General features: G+C 61.6%; 1 protein-coding gene across 1 annotated transcript in view; it reads left to right on the forward strand.

Moving 5' to 3' along the window:
* The window catches only part of SLC8A2 (solute carrier family 8 member A2), a 74,932-nt gene that overhangs the window by 22,533 nt on the left and 35,268 nt on the right, over nt 1–17,131 (forward strand). The window lies entirely within an intron of this gene.

Raw genomic sequence — 17,131 nt, forward strand, 5'->3', positions numbered from 1 at the left:
AGACAAGGCCGTGGGCTCGTAGCCCGTTGTTCAGTGCAGATCGAGTCGCTTCACTATGTCCGAGCTATTGAGGATGTGGGTTTGTTACGGATGGTGGAAGGTGGGTGGAAATTCGGATCTGGCAGTGCTTTCTGCTGGGCGCAGCGCCTGAAGGAGGTGCTGAGCAAGGCAGAATCAGGCCCTTTGTATTCTAGCTCTTTAAAGGCCACCTCTTCCTTATGGCTCTGTGGTGACTTTGTGGAGTGTGTGTGTGTGGGGGGGGGCATCAGCTGTAAATACTCATCCCCTGGCACCAGTGTCAGTGTCCTGCTCCCCAGGTCATCTTTGGTAAGAGAAGAAAAAGCATTGCACTGCGCTGGCTAGTACTATTGCTCTCTGCTGGGGGGAATAAGAACTTCTCACGTGTGTGTCATATACCCTATACTGCCAACGCTAGGGGAGATTCACCGTTAGCTCAGGTGGCAGGGGGCTGGGCTTTTGGAGAAGGGCTATCTCTGGGTTCAGTCCCCACTCGTGCCATGAAGTTCCTGGCATGCAGCAGGTGTGACGATGGAGGGAGTCGTGCATATAGTGATCTCTGTGCTGAGAGCCATATCGTGCAAATGCCTGGGAGCCCTCAGAGCACCCTCGTTCCCCCAAGAGGCTTTGGGTTTGCAGCAGGATGAGGGGGTCGGGGAGGAGATTCCCAGGGCTCGTGCTAGAGCCGTGAAAGACGTGACTCTAAAAGGAGCCGCTTAGCGGCTGCTCAGGGCCCGAGCTCAGAGGGCGATGGCAGGAGAACCTAGCTCCGGTGGGCTGGGAGACCCGCTCGGTGGCATTAGCTGGAGTCTGCCTTTGCCGCTGCCCCGGGAAAACACCCGGTTCTCCTCTGAGCTTCCACTGTATTGTTAGGGCTCCCGGAGCCTGGCGGCAGCACGGCTTCTCGGCCGGCTCCGTGAGAGCTTGTCATGCCATGCAGGGGGCCAGAGCACCCCCAGATCACTGCGGGGTGCAACCGGCCTGCTCCCGCGGGGTGGGCTGGCCCCGGGCCAAGCCGGGAGCCCTGGCACTGCCACAGACTTACTCTGGGAGCTCGAGCAGATCACTTCCTGGCCTGGGGAGAACCAGCCTTCCTCCATGTGCGCGGGTTGTGAACTCTCTGGGCCCGGGGCTGTCGCTTGTATCTGTGCAGCGAGCGGCCTGGTGGGGGCCCCGATCCCAGTGTGGGGTGTGTCTGTGCAGTGCCCGGCCCAGGCCCCCCGATCCCAGTCTGGGGTGTGTCTGTCCAGCGCCTGGCCCAGTGGGGGCCCCCGATCCCAGTCTGGGGTGGATCCTTGCAGCGCCCGGCCCGGTGGGGGCCCCGATCCCAGTGTGGGGTGTGTCTGTCCAGTGCCTGGCCCAGTGGGGCCCCGATCCCAGTGTGGGGTGTGTCTGTGCAGCACCCGGCCCAGTGGGGCCCCGATCCCAGTGTGGGGTGTGTCTGTGCAGCGCCCGGCCCAGGCCCCCCGATCCCAGTGTGGGGTGTGTCTGTGCAGCACCCGGCCCAGTGGGGCCCCGATCCCAGTGTGGGGTGTGTCTGTCCAGTGCCCGGCCCAGTGGGGGCCCCGATCCCAGTGTGGGGTGTGTCTGTGCAGCACCCGGCCCAGTGGGGCCCCGATCCCAGTGTGGGGTGTGTCTGTGCAGCGCCCGGCCCGGTGGGGGCCCCGATCCCAGTGTGGGGTGTGTCTGTCCAGTGCCTGGCCCAGTGGGGGCCCCGATCCCAGTGTGGGGTGTGTCTGTGCAGCGCCCGGCCCAGGCCCCCCGATCCCAGTGTGGGGTGTGTCTGTGCAGCACCCGGCCCAGTGGGGCCCCGATCCCAGTGTGGGGTGTGTCTGTGCAGCACCCGGCCCAGTGGGGGCCCCGATCCCAGTGTGGGGTGTGTCTGTGCAGCGCCCGGCCCAGTGGGGCCCCGATCCCAGTGTGGGGTGTGTCTGTGCAGCACCTGGCCCAGTGGGGGCCCCGATCCCAGTGTGGGGTGTGTCTGTCCAGTGCCCGGCCCAGTGGGGGCCCCCGATCCCAGTCTGGGGTGGATCCTTGCAGCGCCCAGGGCTACAGGGGCTGATCTCTAGGTGCTACTGGAATTCAAATGAAAGCAGCAAAGAATCCTGTGGCACCTTATAGACTAACAGACGTTTTGGAGCATGAGCTTTCGTGGGTGAATCCCCACTTCGTCGGATGCATGTCAAGTATTCACCCACGGAAGCTCATGCTCCAATACGTCTGTTAGTCTATAAGGTGCCCAGGACTCTTTGCTGCTTTTACAGATCCAGACTAACACGGCTCCCCTCTGATACTGGAATTCAAATGAGGCTAATTTGTGGATTTTCCGCATTAGAACATAAATCGGAGACAATCATCGTCTCCCCCTGCTCCCACACCTGCCTGCCTGTCTCCAGCTGTCGCCTCTTCTCGGCTCCTGGGGCCCGCTCTGTGCCCCAAGCTCTTGCCAGGAGGAGAACGTCGATTTAGGAGGGTGATAGCTTTTGACAATGTGTTTATACCAGCAAAAGCCCCAGGACTGACGCAATTACAGCAGCCACAAGTCCTTCTGCCGGGGTCGCTGATTTTGTTCAGGGCACGGCACTGAGCCGTGCCCAGGGAAGCACATTCCTGCCAGTCGAGGGTCTGTCCCCACATGAAGGGCTCGGACGGGATGTCGGGTTGCCAACCCTCCAGGAACTAAAGAAGAGAAACCTCCAGGAATACGTTGGTAGCTGCGCCCATAGAGCTGTACCACCAGACCCTGCCTAGTGTAGACAAGACTTTAGAGCAGAAGCTCTTTGGGGAGGGGATTTTCCATTCTGGGTTTACACAGAACCTGGTTCATGCTGGGGCTCCTAACAACAATTAAAATGTGCAGTGCCTAGCGCTGTGCGGCCTGGGCCATGACCGGGGTTCCTAGGAGTTACCCTAACAAAAATCATGAGTAACCATCACAGCATCCCTGGTCCCTAAATCCTTCTTTCTTAAGTAGCTATTTCCTGCTTTAAAGAATTCGACCATCGCGCCGATGCCAGCGACCCATCCTGCTCGCTCATCCCACCGCTCCCACCAGCACAAAAACCTGGATGGCCGCCTAGAAAAACCAACGCTCAACGGTGGCTTCCGTGTGCCGATTTGAGGAGCTCCTTTTTAAATGAATTTTTAATGGCATAATTAATACCCTTGCTGACGCGTTCCTGCTCTCGCTGGGGATGAAACATTTCTTGTTCATATGGAGCGATGGCAGAAACGTTTTAGGTGGGGTGGGAAGCGGCTAGTTTGAAAGGCAACGTTCTCTCACTTTGGATCCAGTACCAGGAGTGGTGTTTTCTTTCTGCCTCTGTCGATTCCAGGACTGATCTCCCTTCCCCTGGCTCGACTGTGATTCGTGGCCTTCAGGACACACGAGCACTGTTCCATGCCACCCACAAACGGGGGTGGGGGGGAGGGGGAATGTCCCCAAAAGCGGAGATCGGGCATCCTTAAAATGCTACGTGGCGCCGCCCGGCTGGATCGACAGGGATTTAGCGCCCAGGCTGCTGTCGGGGCAGATCTGGAGCCTCAGATGTCCCACAGCTCCACGTAGCTAACAGTAACAGCTGCTCTGAGCGGCCTCCCTCTGCCCGGGGCGGGCCCTTGGCTAGGATCAGCGTCAGTGGTGGACTCGCGCTTTGCCGTCTCTCTGCCGCGGCTGCCAACGAAGAGAAGCCTCGTTTGTGTGGGCGAGTGGCAGAAACGGGACAGGAAAGGCCGCAGGAGGAAGGGACTAACAGCCGGAGTTCTCTTCCAGGCTGTCACAGACCGGCTTGGGACAAGGCGCGTCCCAAGCTAGGTGCCTCAGTTTCCCCAGGGGGTGAGGCGATGGCGCCGCGGGAGCGTTTCGTCCCCACTTTGCAGAGCTCTGCAGAACCCCAGAGCACCACGACGCCACCTAGCCAGAGCCCAGCCCGTGCGTTGCCCTGCGTCCTACCTGGCTGTCTTGCGCCCGCATGGTCCCACCTCCCGCGGTGCCCTACAAGCCATAGCAAATAGTTATCGATCCAGCGGGGACTTCCCTGCCTGTGCCCACGGCTCGACCGGGCAATCTCTGCACCTGCACTGGAGTGATGGCAAAGGGGCTTCTCCTTTGCAAACGCCACCTTGCCCGCTGGGCTGGAAATGCTTCTCGTTGACGTGGGTCTGAATCCTGCACTGCGTACGCAGCATTTCCTGCGGAAGAACTGAGTCTTACGGGGTTGGGGGGCTAGTTAGGGATCACTCGGCCATGGGGGGGGCATGCCAGCTGTTTATGCAGGGATCACTGGGCTAGCGCTGAGATGCAGCCAGCTCTGGGGTGGAACGTGGCAGCTGTTTATCTGCTGCTTGTGGGATGAGACTTGGCAGTGGTTTATGTGCTGCTCGTCCATTGTTGAGGTGCGGCCGCTGTATATACTGAGATTGCTCCTCCAGCACTGAGATGCAGCCACCTCTGGGGTGGGAGATGGTGACTTTTTATACAGGGATCCCTCACCTCACATGGAGATGCAGCTACCTCTGGGGTGGGATGTGGCAGCTGTTTATAACACGGGATCTTTACTAACCATGATCTCAACTGAACTTGCCACTGCAAAACGGATGCTCCAGCAGTGCTGACTGAGGAGGAAAAGCGCCCCCCAGCGTATCATCCGCCCAGCTCCCTGCAGCACAGCACCCCCAGCTCCATATTGCGCTCAGTACCAATGCGGGGCATCACGCACCCTGCGATTTCGTCAGCGCTCTCCCAGGCAGGTACCTACCAGGCCTGTGCAGAACCCACCAATCCGCTCTGCCCCGAGCTGTCCACGTCACTCTGGGAACCGGGCTGGTGGGTGGCGAGCGGTGCTACAAACCCGGGGTTCCCCTTTTTAGCGGGTGTGAAGTCAGGCTGCCCCATGGCACACGAAGCTCCCCCGTTCTCCGGGGCCCTCACCGTTTGGAAGGTGCTGACTCAATCAGCTGGTCTGTGCAGCCTCAGCGAGTCCAAGAAATTGCTGTTGATTTCCCAGATTGATTGTCCTGCAGGCCCCCGGTTCATCAGCCCCAGGGAAATTAACGAGTTGTTAATATACTCGGGAGCTGGCGAGCCCCGAGCTGCGTGGGCAGGGAAGGTGGGGGGCTCTGGAGGGGTGCCGAGGTGACGCTTCTCCAAACAGAAGGAGGGGGCTGCTCCTCCCAGTCCAGCTGCATCACCAGGCTCCGGGGCGGGGACGGGGGTGAGATCTGGGGCAATCTCAAAGCGTGTTTCCTCCCGGGGAGTGGTTGCCTCCTGGCCTGGAGCAGGAAGGTAGCAGATTGCAGGTCAGGTTCCCGCTGGAGGAGAAATCAGCCGTGCAGGGGCTGGATAGACTCTTAGTCCAACGAGTCGCACCGGTCCTGGGACGGAGGTGGTCCCCAGCGGTGCTCGGGCAGCCCCCGCCCGGCTGGTGGCCCACGCTCCGGCCCAGGCAGTGATTTCGCTCCAAGGCCTGGCACTCGGGCGAAGGAGAAAGGCAAAGAGCAAAGGGCTCGTGCTGTTTGCACCAGCTCGCCGAGAAGCGACGACGGCGCAAATCTAACCCCGCGGGCGGCATTTCTTCAGCGCCTGTGCCCTGCTCGCCCGCTGGCACCCGCGCTCCGGTGCCGCACCACGGCAGGTGGGGAGGATTTATCTGCGGCAGCCGGGAGCTCAGGGCCAGAAACTGACGCTTTCCGACTCGGATCTGCTGATCTCTCGCCCTTTGACGGCAGCTGACAGAGCCAAGAGCCGGCTGCGTCTGTCTCTGGGGCGAGCCGTTGTCTCTCAAAGGCAAGCGGGGGCAAGGGGCGCTCAGCCTAGGTTCGGGGTGGCTCTCAGGGGAAGTAGTTGGGGTCCGGCTCTGAGCTTTGCAGATCAGGCCCGTCTCTGCCTCAGTGCCTCTGGCTGGGGTACCCAGGGTGCTGCAGGCTCAGACAGAGCCAGCTCCCGGGAAACCCAAACAAACAGGGTAATGACTAGGCCCGCCCGCCCACGGCCCACTTCCTAGCACCGGGGACGCCGATTCCAGCAGATCTGACTGGCACGAAGCGCCCCAAGGTTTCCCTTGGCTTGATCACTGTGACGAAGTGGGACTGTGCTTAATGTTTCCTCTGAATATTGTGTGGGTGCCTCAGTTTCCCCTGTGCATTTCTTAGGTCTCTAGGTGGTGGGATAAGGGGGTGTAACTGTGGCAAAGCAAAGGGTCAGTGCACATAAATGGCCGACACTCTGTCTCCTGGCAACTAATGGCCAGGCCCTTCCCCCCTGCAAGGGGATGCTGAAGGTGTCAGAGAACAAAGGAAGCAGGTGACCTCCTGGCCCGGAAAGGAACAAAGCCTAGAGAGGAGGGGCTGGAGGGGGATGAGGAGTGAGGGCAGACGGGGGGGGTCTGGCTCGCTGCCCCCCAGAATGGACCCGGCCAGGGGTCCGGTTTGCGGTACCTACAAGCTCTGTTTTAGCCCGTGTTCCTGTCATCGAATAAACCTCTGTGTCCCCGGCTGGCTGAGAGTCACGTCTGACTGCGCAGTGGGGGGCAGGACCCTGTGGCTCCCCCCAGGACCCCGCTGGGGGGACTCGCTGTGGGAAGCGCACGGGGGGGCAGAGGAGGCCGAAGGCTCCAAGGAGAGACCCAGGAGGTGAAGCCGTGGGAGCGTCTTGCCCGGCAGACAGGCTGCTCCGAGGGAGAGGAGGCTCCCAGAGTCCTGCCTGGCTTGTGGGGAGCAGTTCAGAGCAGCGCCCCGTGACAATCACCTGCTGTGCCTTGCTCAGACGCTCGCCCTGCCCGAGGCGTCTGTCCTTGCTGTGATGTGTCTCTCCCACTGCACAGCGGAGGGCACAATGCGTCCAGGCCGTGCGGGAGGCCTGAGCACTTGAGCTGACTGACCAGAGATTTATTTTTTCTCCTGAACGGAAGTTTTTTGACCAAACTGATCATTTTTTCCATCCCCGCTTACCATTTCCACTCGGGACGTTTCCGGCGCTTTCATTGCAATTTTGCGGGTTTCGAGCTTTAAAAATTTTCAGTGAAAACACAGATGTTTGGGGACCCAAACGAGCCATTTTCGATGGACTTTTCCACAAACTCTGCTGAGCGCTGGCCTGGGAGCCCGGTGGTTCTGGATTCGGCGTCTTGACCTCAGCTCCCTGGGTACTGCCGAGGGACCTGCCCTTCAAGCCTCCCACTTACCTTTATTCCCAGAATAGTCTTGGGCAAGTGTCTCGGTGACTCAGTTTCCCCATCTGCACAGTCAGTGACATGGGGATAAGGGTGTGATTGGGGCAGGGATCTTCTCTTAATTCTGGTTTTGTTCAGTGCCTTGCACAATGGGGACTTGGCCCATGATTGGGGCACCCCGGTGCTACTGCAATACACTGAATAGCAATAAAAACGTACAGCGCCTGGCACAGGGGGGTCCCCGGCACTACGGTCGTTCAAATAATAAAGAATAACAACATGCTCTGTAGCACTTTATCCCCACTCCAGTGCCTGGAGCACATCAGAAATTGTCCTCCTCTTCCTCTGCCTCCCTGCTGATGGCTCTGGGCCTTCAGCTCCAACGGCAGAGGCTTGCGTTTGTGGACCCAGCAGTCACGAGGAGTTGTGTTAACGTCCAGGCCATAAACCGCCCCAGAGGGTGTCAACACGCCCCCGTCGCTGTCCCACGCGAATCATCAGCCTAGGGTGGGGGTTTGAACACAGAAACCGTGGCTGCCCCGTCCCAGGGCGACAGCCGAGTCTTTCTAACCTTTTCGGAGCAATACCAAAAAAGAGGGAAAAGCGGCTGAAGTGTTTGAAATAGAGAGTTTCAGTCCAACCACGGCCCGTGTTCTGTTTAGCTGCAGCGAGGTTTGCTAAGGCCCCCGCCCCGTCTGATTGCCCTTCAGGTGGCGTTAACGGGCCTCATCGTTAGAATCGGCCTTTGGGGGACGGGAGGAGACGTTAGTGAGACAGGTGCAGCTGTTGTCACTCATGCGGTGGAAGCTCCGAGCCTGTTTCCCAGAAGACAAAACTAGACAAAGACGCAGAACGCAGCGGGGGAGAGAGCGGCACAGAGAGAAAACGCAGCGTCTGGCTCAGCTGGAGGAGCGCGTGGGCTGATCCGTCACTCCGAGGCCTGGCAAACTCGGGCCGGTGTCGGGCGGGTGAGAGCGTTGCTTTCAGCCGCCTCACTGGCCCCAGGCTCCCAGAAAAGACGCACTCGGGACGGGCTAAGCCAGATGCCTACAGATCCGTGCCTGGTTTCTCGTTGGGATTTGGCTGCCTTGCACGTCCGGCTGGGCTTCGCTAGACTGAGAAACCCTGGGGGGCCTGGGATTTGCTCCTGTGCTGTAATCAAGTCCCTCTCAAGCCACCGTTTGTACAACCCCTCTCGCTCTGCGGGCGGAGTTATTTCAGATCAGCCCCCTGGGTGCACGCGCCAAGCCTGGCCTTGTCCCGAGACCTGCGGAGCCTCCTCAGAGACGCTTGTGGATGTGCCTGGGCAAATCTCTGCCGGGGCTCAGGCCGCCTGCTTACAAGGCCGAGGTGCCCGGCACCCAGCAGCACGGCTACACTTCAGCAGAGTCAGAATGCGGCAGCAGGTGCTTAGGGGGAGTTGGATCAGAGGGCGTCGGGCTGACCCTCAAGTCCCAGGCTTGCTGACGAAAGGATCAGATCCCTGGCTGCTGTGAATCAACATTAGCTCCGATAAAGGCCACAGGACCCAATTCCCCGAGCCGGGAAGAGAACCCGGCATCCTGCCACCTAGTCCCGCCTTCTAACCCCTAGATCACGCTCTCTCCCTGAGCTGAAAAGAGAACCCAGGAGTCCTGACAGCCAGTCCCCTGCTCCAACCACTAGACCCCACTCCCCTCCTCCAACACAGGAGTCCTGACAGCCAGTCCCCTGCTCTAACCACTAGACCTCACTCCCCTCCTCCAACCCAGGAGTCCTGACAGCCAGTCCCCTGCTCCAACCACTAGACCTCACTCCCCTCCTCCAACCCAGGAGTCCTGACAGCCAGTCCCCTGCTCCAACCATTAGACCCCACTCCCCTCCTCCAACCCAGGAGTCCTGACAGCCAGTCCCCTGCTCCAACCACTAGACCTCACTCCCCTCCTCCAACCCAGGAGTCCTGACAGCCAGTCCCCTGCTCCAACCACTAGACCCCACTCCCCTCCTCCAACCCAGGAGTCCTGACAGCCAGTCCCCTGCTCCAACCACTCTCTGCGCATGTTAAATTTGCTGTTGAACAGAGGAATTGTCCCTTTAGCATCCAGCTCCTTCCTCTCCGGGCCTTTCTCCACCTCCTCAACCTGTGTCTGCTCAGCTTAGCAGCCTGCGCTGGCATTGGCTTCCGAGGGTTGCTGATCCGCCTGCACCTGCCGGCCTCGGGAGAACGCAGCTGAGAGTGATTCCTGCTCCTCCCTGACTGCGGATGAGGGAGCCCCACCACGAGAGGAGAACCCAGGAGTCCTGACTCACGGTCTCCACTGCGGTCCCCCTGTCAGCCCCACTCAGAACTGGGACTAGAACCCAGGAGTCCTGACTCCCAGCCCCCTGCTCCGGCACTCCCGAGAGCCCAGATCCCAGCTCCGTTCCCTTGCTGTAACCACTAGACCCTCCTCCCTCTCACTTCCCCATTCCACCTACTAGACGGCATTCCCACCCGCCTGATGGTCTCGTTGCCAGTAGACTGGGGGGGGGGGCTGGTAATTCTCCTCCCGCCGCTCAGTGCAGCAATTAATCCTCTCCCTTGATGTATTATTGCGTGCACGTCTTGCAAACCCTTCATCAAATCTGGCATCCAAATAGCACAGCCGCTGACATTTCTGATTGCTGATTGCGGGGTTTGGGTTTTTTTCCCTTCTCTTCAGGCTCCGTGATTTCCAAGAGAGGTTTTTTTCCGGGACTTTCTTAGCATTGCTTCAGTCCTCTCCCCCCGCCTCCATCAGAGGCAGGAAAACTCAATCTGGGCGAAAGAGCCGTTCGTGCCTTTCGCCACATGAAAGCGTGGCAACCTTCATGCTTCAGGGCACAAAGCAACCTCTAACTCTTGGGGTCAGGAAGGTCTTTCCCTGAGGGCGGGTTATTCCATAATGGCCCGGGGCAGGGGGGGCTGGCACTTTCCTCCAAAGCATATGGCATTAGATGGACTGAGAGTCTGATCTACTGGGCAATAACTGGCGATGTGTGTATGAGCTCTGCCGAGCCAGCCCCTTTATCTAATCAGCCTCCCCTACCCATTGGGGACCCTGGAGTTACAGCAGCTGTTTTGGGCTTGTGGATCGCAATCCCCCACCCCGCCTCTCTTGCCCTGTGTCCTCACACCCTACAGAAAATCACCCCCCAGCGCCAGACGGCTGCTTTTCATTTCATTCCATCCCGTTTCCCCACCCCTGCCCCCACTCTCACCTTTCGATTGGCATTACTCATCGCGGAGACGGCGAGCCGGAGGGAAAAAGGCACTTGTGAATTTTTAATGCTTGGTATTATGGAGGTGCTGACAGGCTGGTTTATTAATGACTGTTCCTCCTTCCTGGATTAGGGGAGAAAGAGAGGGAGGGACAGAGGCAACTTTGCAGGCAAAATTTGGTTCCATTTGTTTGCAGAAATGAAATGGAGTCAAATTAATTACAGTCGGGCTTGTCCTTCTAAAGGCTGGTCACTCCCCCCGTCTTCGCTGGCTGATGAATCTGGGCCTGCGGATGTCCAATGGGATTTGGGTTGCCTCATTAGGCGACCTTGGATTTCCCTAAAGATGCGGGGAAGGGGGCTGGGCTGTGTTTCCTGGGCTTTTCTGCAGTCTTTGCGAGGCACAGTTCTGCGTGTGTGGCCTTAGAGCGACCCCAGCGGCTGCTCTAACCTGCAGCAGCCTGGCCTGAGCTGCCTACGTGCTGCTCTGCAGGCAGCAATGCCCCACAGCACGACCCTCCAGCTAGGCACCAAGGTACTGGGCCAGATTTTCTAAAGAGTTGGGCACGCTGGGCCCTGCTTGTGGGCGCTGGCCGTGGGCCATCTGGGCCCCGGGCGCTGTGGGAAATGTTGGCCTTCAAGTCCAAAGAAGAAGGAGGAAGAAAGATCGTCTCTGTCTCTTCGGCGGGGATGCACGTCAAAGGGCTTTCTGAGGTTAAAACCCGGCTCCTAACACCCCCGACCTGGGCGATTCCAGTGACGAAAACCCAGAGACCTTTAAAACTCCAGTTCCGTTTCCGCTGCTCGTTGGTTTCCCTGGGTCTGCAGAGCGGGAGCAAACCCCGTTACCGCTTCACGCCTGAGGTCTGCCCGGCTCCGCCGCTAGCCGCTCAGGCTGGCCTCAGCCGGGGGGAAACGCCGTAGAATCGGAATTGGCGCTTTCAGGGCAAATCAGTGGGGTGCAGCAGGCAGGAGCCAGGACACCTGGGTTCTGATTCCAGCTCTGTGTAATCTTGGGCCCCTCACGGCCCCTCTTTGTGCCTCTGTTTCCCCACCCACTATTTGTCTTGTCTGCTGCAGCCCTGTACCCGCTAGAACCGTGTGCTGCTCTAGCTCTGCGGCTACAGGGAAGGGGAGCGAGGCAGGGTCTGTGCGTGGAAGGCTCTGCCGCTGTGGCTTTCCCACCATACCAGACCAGCAAAGTGCTCCTCGTGCGGACACAGCTCCACCGGGGGCGTGAGCTGGCACAGAGCTTGTCGCTCAGCGATCGCAGCTTATCATGCTCCGACCAACACAGCTACGCTGGCAAAAGTTTGTTCTCCGGGTCATCTTTATCCCGGTATAACCGCATCCTCACCGGGGCTTGCACCGGTACAACATTGGTGAGAAATCACGCCCTGAGCTGACAGGGTTATACCAGGACAAGTTCCAACTGTTTGGGGCAGGGACTGTCTGTGACTATGTGTGTGTGTGTGTGTGTGTGTGCGCAGCGCCTGGTGCGACGGGGCCCTGATCTCGCTGGGGTCTGGGCAGCGCCCGGCGCGACGGGGCCCTGATCTCGCTGGGGTCTGGGCAGCGCCCGGCGCGATGGGGCCCTGATCTTGGTCGGGGTCTGGGCAGCGCCCGGCGCGACAGGGCCCTAATCTCGGTTGGGGTCTGGGCGGCACCTGGCGCGACGGGGCCCTGATCTTGGTTGGGGTCTGGGCAGCGCCCGGCGCGACGGGGCCCTGATCTCGGTTGGGGTCTGGGCCGCGCCCAGCCCGACGGGGCCCTGATCTCGGTTGGGGTCTGGGCGGCGCCCGGTGCGAGGGGGCACTGATTTCGGTTGGGGTCTGGACGGCGCCCGGCGCGACGGGGCCCTGATCTCGGTTGGGGTCTGGGCGGCGCCCGGCGCGACGGGGCCCTGATCTCGGTTGGGGTCTGGGCAGCGCCCGGCGCGACGGGGCCCTGATCTCGGTCAGGGTCGGGGCAGCGCCTGGCATGACGCGGGGCCTGATCAGGGCCAGGATCTCTGGGCACTACTGGGATACATGATAATACTAATTCGTAGCTAGTGCTGTATGGGTCGGAGAATTGGCACCTAAATTAATTTCCACTGTATCACCAACACACTTTGTAGCCCTTAACTACTCAATCGCGATGACCTTCCCCTCCCCCCCCCCGGGGAACATGATGACTCAGCAGTTAATCGGTGGGGAAACTGAGGCAAGCCATGTTAGCAGGGATGTGCACTTTCAAGAACCCTTAGTAGTTTTGTTTTTTTCTGGGGGGTGGGGAGAACTGAAGACCCCTGCAAGGAGTTTGCTCTGCCAGGTAGGGGGGTCTCAGAACTCTGTGAAAATCAGACCCTGAACCCGCCGGAGAATGAGCCAACTTAGGAAAAAATTTGGGCCTGGACAGTCTCTTCACAGAAAGGTTTGAAATACGCGTCTTTTTCCCCAGCGGATTGTTTTAAGCAGGAAAAGGGCCAGATTGTGTGTGGGCAGCTGGATGTCTTTGCTTTCTGGGTCGTTGGCCGGGACGGTGGTTCCAATCTACAGCGTCCGCGTGCGCCTCGTACGGGGGAGAAACGTCTGCCTGGCTTTGGCTTTGAAGAGAAGTCTCCCTTCCGGGGCGGGGAGGCGCTGGCTCTGGCAGGGGAGTCGCCTCGCAGCGGGTTATCGCCCGTATACGTTGCACAGTGCGGGAGGCCTCCTGAAGTTACGCGTCTCAGTCTTCTTCTGAGCTTTTCCTTCGGGTTGCTCTGGGCGGGCTGCGAGCGCAGTTATTCTTCCCGCAGAATGTACGGGCGAGTGGGAACCTGATGGCTTCACGGGTCCTCGAGGACCCCCAGCGGCCTCCCAGCTCCTGTCCTAGCCACGGTTGATTTAGTTGCAGTCGCAAAGGCTGCCTGGCTGGGACGGTGCCCGAAGTCGAACCCAGCTCCCCTCTGGCCCTGCTTTCATTACGGTACCATCTCGAGAGCCGAGCCCCTGTGTGCAAGGTGCTGGACAAACCCGGAGCCCAGTGTATGTGCCGCCAAAGAGCGGGAGGGGAAACCGAGGCCCGGAGTGGGGAAGTGACGTGCCCCAGGTCACCCGGCGTCTCAGTGGCAGAGCCAGCGATAGAACCCAGGTGTCCTGAGTGCCGATCAGAGGCGTTCCTGCCTCCCTGATCGGGTGTTGCTGTTAGCTGAGGGCCGGGAGCAAAGGAGCAGCCGGTTTCTAGCGGGGCAAAGAACCATGCTACAAAATGCCCCAGGACGAACCTCGTCTGCTGAGCCCCAGGCTGAACAATTCCCCCCCCCAACTCCCTCTCGCCCCCTCCAGGTGGCCTGGGGGATCCCAGGGGCTCGGTTTCCTCGCACTTAGCTGTGTGGGGCAGGGACTGTTTCTTGTGTCAGCAAACGGCGGTTCTCCCGGGCTGGGGGGTGGGGGGGCAGGACGCCGGGGTTCCTTCCCCAGCACTTCCGCTGTGCGGCCCGTGGCAGGCCAGCTCCCCGCTGCGTGCCTCAGCTTTGCAGTCGGGCAAGGGGGATAAGGACGCTGGCTGGGCCTAGCACGCTGAGGCTGGAGTCAGAACGGCTGGATCAGGGTCCTGGCCGGTTGTGTGAGCCGGGGCTTGGGAACTGTGACGTGATCCTAAGCAGAATCCACCATCCCAGTTGTGTGCCCTAACTGCTAGGCCCCACTGCCCTAGGTACAGAACCCAGGAGTCCTGGCTCCCACCCCAACACCCCCCTGTAACCACAAGGCCCCATTCACCTCCCAGAACTGCGCACAGAACCCCGGCATCCTGAATCCCAGTCCTCTGTTCTAACCACTGGGCCCCACTCCCCTCCCAGAGCTGGGGAGACAACCCAGGAGTCCTGGCTCCCAGCCCCCCCCTACTCTAACCACTAGCCCCCACTCCCCTCCCAGAGCCAGGAGACAACCCAGGAGTCCTGGCTCCCAGCCCCACCCCTACTCTAACCACTAGTCCCCACTCCCCTCCCAGAGCTGGAAAGAGAACCCAGGAGTCCTGGCTCCCAGCCCTCCCCTGCTCTAACCACTAGACCCCGCTGCCCACCCAGAGCCAGGAGAGAACCCAGGAGTCCTGGCTCCCAGCCCTACCCCTACTCTAACCAATAGCCCCCACTAACACTCGGGTGAGGGGGCTGTAATACCTGCATGTCGAGGTGGGCCTGTGGGGGGTGGATGTGCCCCGAGGTGGCGCCCCCCAGCTGCAGGGCAGGGGAGGGCTGGGTCGAGGACGCTGGTTGCTCGTCAGCGCTGGTAGGGGGCTGGGTGGGCTGAGCCCTGGGGGGCAGATTGAGAGTGTCCGTCCGTCTGTCCCTGTGCACTATCCACCCTGGGCAGCGATGCCAGGCCCGGCTACCTGACACGTCCACCACCCAGTACACGCCTGTGCTCTGCACGCCCTCGCACACCCCTCGCCTGACACGTCCATGCTCCACATGCCCTCGCACGCCCCTCGCCTGACACGCCCTTGCACGCCCCTCGCCTGACACGCACTCGCACACCCCTCACCTGACATGCCCTCGCACGCCCCTCGCCTGACACGCACTCGCACACCCCTCGCCTGACACGCCCATGCTCCACATGCCCTCGCACGCCCCTCGCCTGACACGCCCTCGCACGCCCCTCGCCTGACACGCCCGTGCTCCACATGCCCTCGCACACCCCTCACCTGACACCTGCTCCCTGCACACCGTCACACCCATTGCCTGACACACCTGTGCCCCCCACTCACACACAACCACTGCCTGACATGCCTGCTCCCTGCACACCCTGTCACACACACCCACTGCCTGACACGTGTTATCCATGCACCCCCTTGCACACCCATTGCCTGACACACCTGCTCTCTGCACAACAAATCCTTCACACACACACCCCCTCTTTCAGAACAACCTGCTATCTGCACACCCCATCACACACACACAAACACACACATTTCGTAACACACCCACTCGCTCCCACCCCCCTCACACCCGGCATCACGTCCCCGCCAGGCCTGCCGCCCACACCAGCCGTTCCCCGCCCGCACGCTCAGCACCGCTGCCGGCTCCTTCGTCACAGAGCGTCTCCCCGCTGCTGCTGGGACGGGGCCCGGGGACCCTGGCCCGCCTGGCCAAGGGAGGGGCCTGCAGCTTCCAGCCCCTGCCCCAGCACCTGCCCCTGCCCCGGCCCCTGTCCCAGCCTCTGTCCTGTCCCCGGCCCCGGCCCCGGCCCCTGTCCCTGCCCCGGCCCCGGCCCCGGCCCCTGCCCCGGCCCCTGCCCCTGCCCCGGCCCCTGACCCAGCCCCAGCCCCAGCCCCAGCCCCTGCCCCTGCCCCGGCCCCTGCCCCTGCCCCGGCCCCTGCCCCTGCCCCAGCCACTGCCCCGGCCCCTGACCCAGCCCCTTCCCTGCCCCTGCCCCTGCCCCTGCCCCTGCCCCAGCCCCTTCCCCTTCCCCTGCTCCTGCCCGGCCCGGCCCTGACCCTGACCCAGCCCCTTCCCTGACCCTGCCCCTCCCTGCCCCGGCCCCTGCCCCTGCCCCTGCCCCTGCCCCCGCCCCTGACCCTGCCCCAGCCCCGGCCCCGGCTCCTGCCCCTGCCCCTGACCCAGCCCCTTCCCCTGCCCCTGCCCCTCCCTGCCCGGCCCCTGCCCCTGCCCCTCCCGGCCCCCGCCCCGGCCCCTGCCCCTGCCCCGGCCCCGCCCTGCCCCGGCCCCTGCCCCTGCCCCTGCCCCTGCCCCTCCCTGCCCCGGCCCCGGCCCCGGCCCCTGCCCCTGCCCCTGACCCTGCCCCGGCCCCTGCCCTCCCTGCCCCTGCCCCTGCCCCTGCCCCGGCCCGGCCCCGGCTGTCTGGTCGTGTTCCCCAGCTGGGATTCCCCTTGGGGCCAGCTCCTGGTGGGACACCCGGCCCCTGACATGGGGACAGCCCAGCTGGGAGCTCACGGGGGAGCAGCGGGACGGGGAAGAAGCAAAGGGGACGGAGCCAGGAAGCCTAACCCCAGCTCTGCCAGTGCCCCTCAATCCCGACCCGCAGCCCCTCTGCTGTCCCAGCCTAACCCCCCCCCAGCTCTGCCAGTGCCCCTCACTCCCGACCCGCAGCCCCTCTGCTGTCCCAGCCTAACCGCCCCAGCTCTGCCAGTGCCCCTCACTCCCAACCCGCAGCCCCTCTGCGGTCCCAGCCTAACCCCCCCCCGCTCTGCCAGTGCCCCTCACTCCCGACCCGCAGCCCCTCTGCGGTCCCCGCCTAACCCCCCCGCAGCTCTGCCAGTGCCCCTCACTCCCGATCCGCAGCCCCTCTGCTGTCCCAGCCTGTCCCCCCCATAACATTACCAGGGCCCCTCACTCCTGACCTATAGCCCCCCCTTGCTATTCCAGTCCTACACACTGATCTGCTGCACCTTCATCCTGCCCTGCAGTTCCCTCTTCAGCAAACCCAGAGGAGAAGCAAGTGATTCCTAGTCCAGGATCTGCTCCCAGCTGCTGCACTCCACCCCAGAGCTGGCTGCATCTCAGTGGCGGGTGAGGGGTCCCTGTACAGTTGCTGCGCTCCACCCCAGAGGTGGCTGCATCTCACTGATGGAGAAGGCGGGTGCCTGCGCAATCACATTTTTCCAACCTAGAAAGCTGGGGTTAAGTACCAGGTTTGAGTGACTCAATCAATGGATCCAGATCCCCAGCTGGTGCAAACTGGAGCTGACATCAACTCTGCCGGGCCGATTTGTACCCGCTGAAAGCCTGGCCCCTTCGCCCG

The sequence above is a fragment of the Mauremys reevesii genome, linkage group 22 (genome assembly GCF_016161935.1).
Source record: "Mauremys reevesii isolate NIE-2019 linkage group 22, ASM1616193v1, whole genome shotgun sequence".
In the NCBI taxonomy this organism is placed as follows: Eukaryota; Metazoa; Chordata; order Testudines; family Geoemydidae; genus Mauremys; species Mauremys reevesii.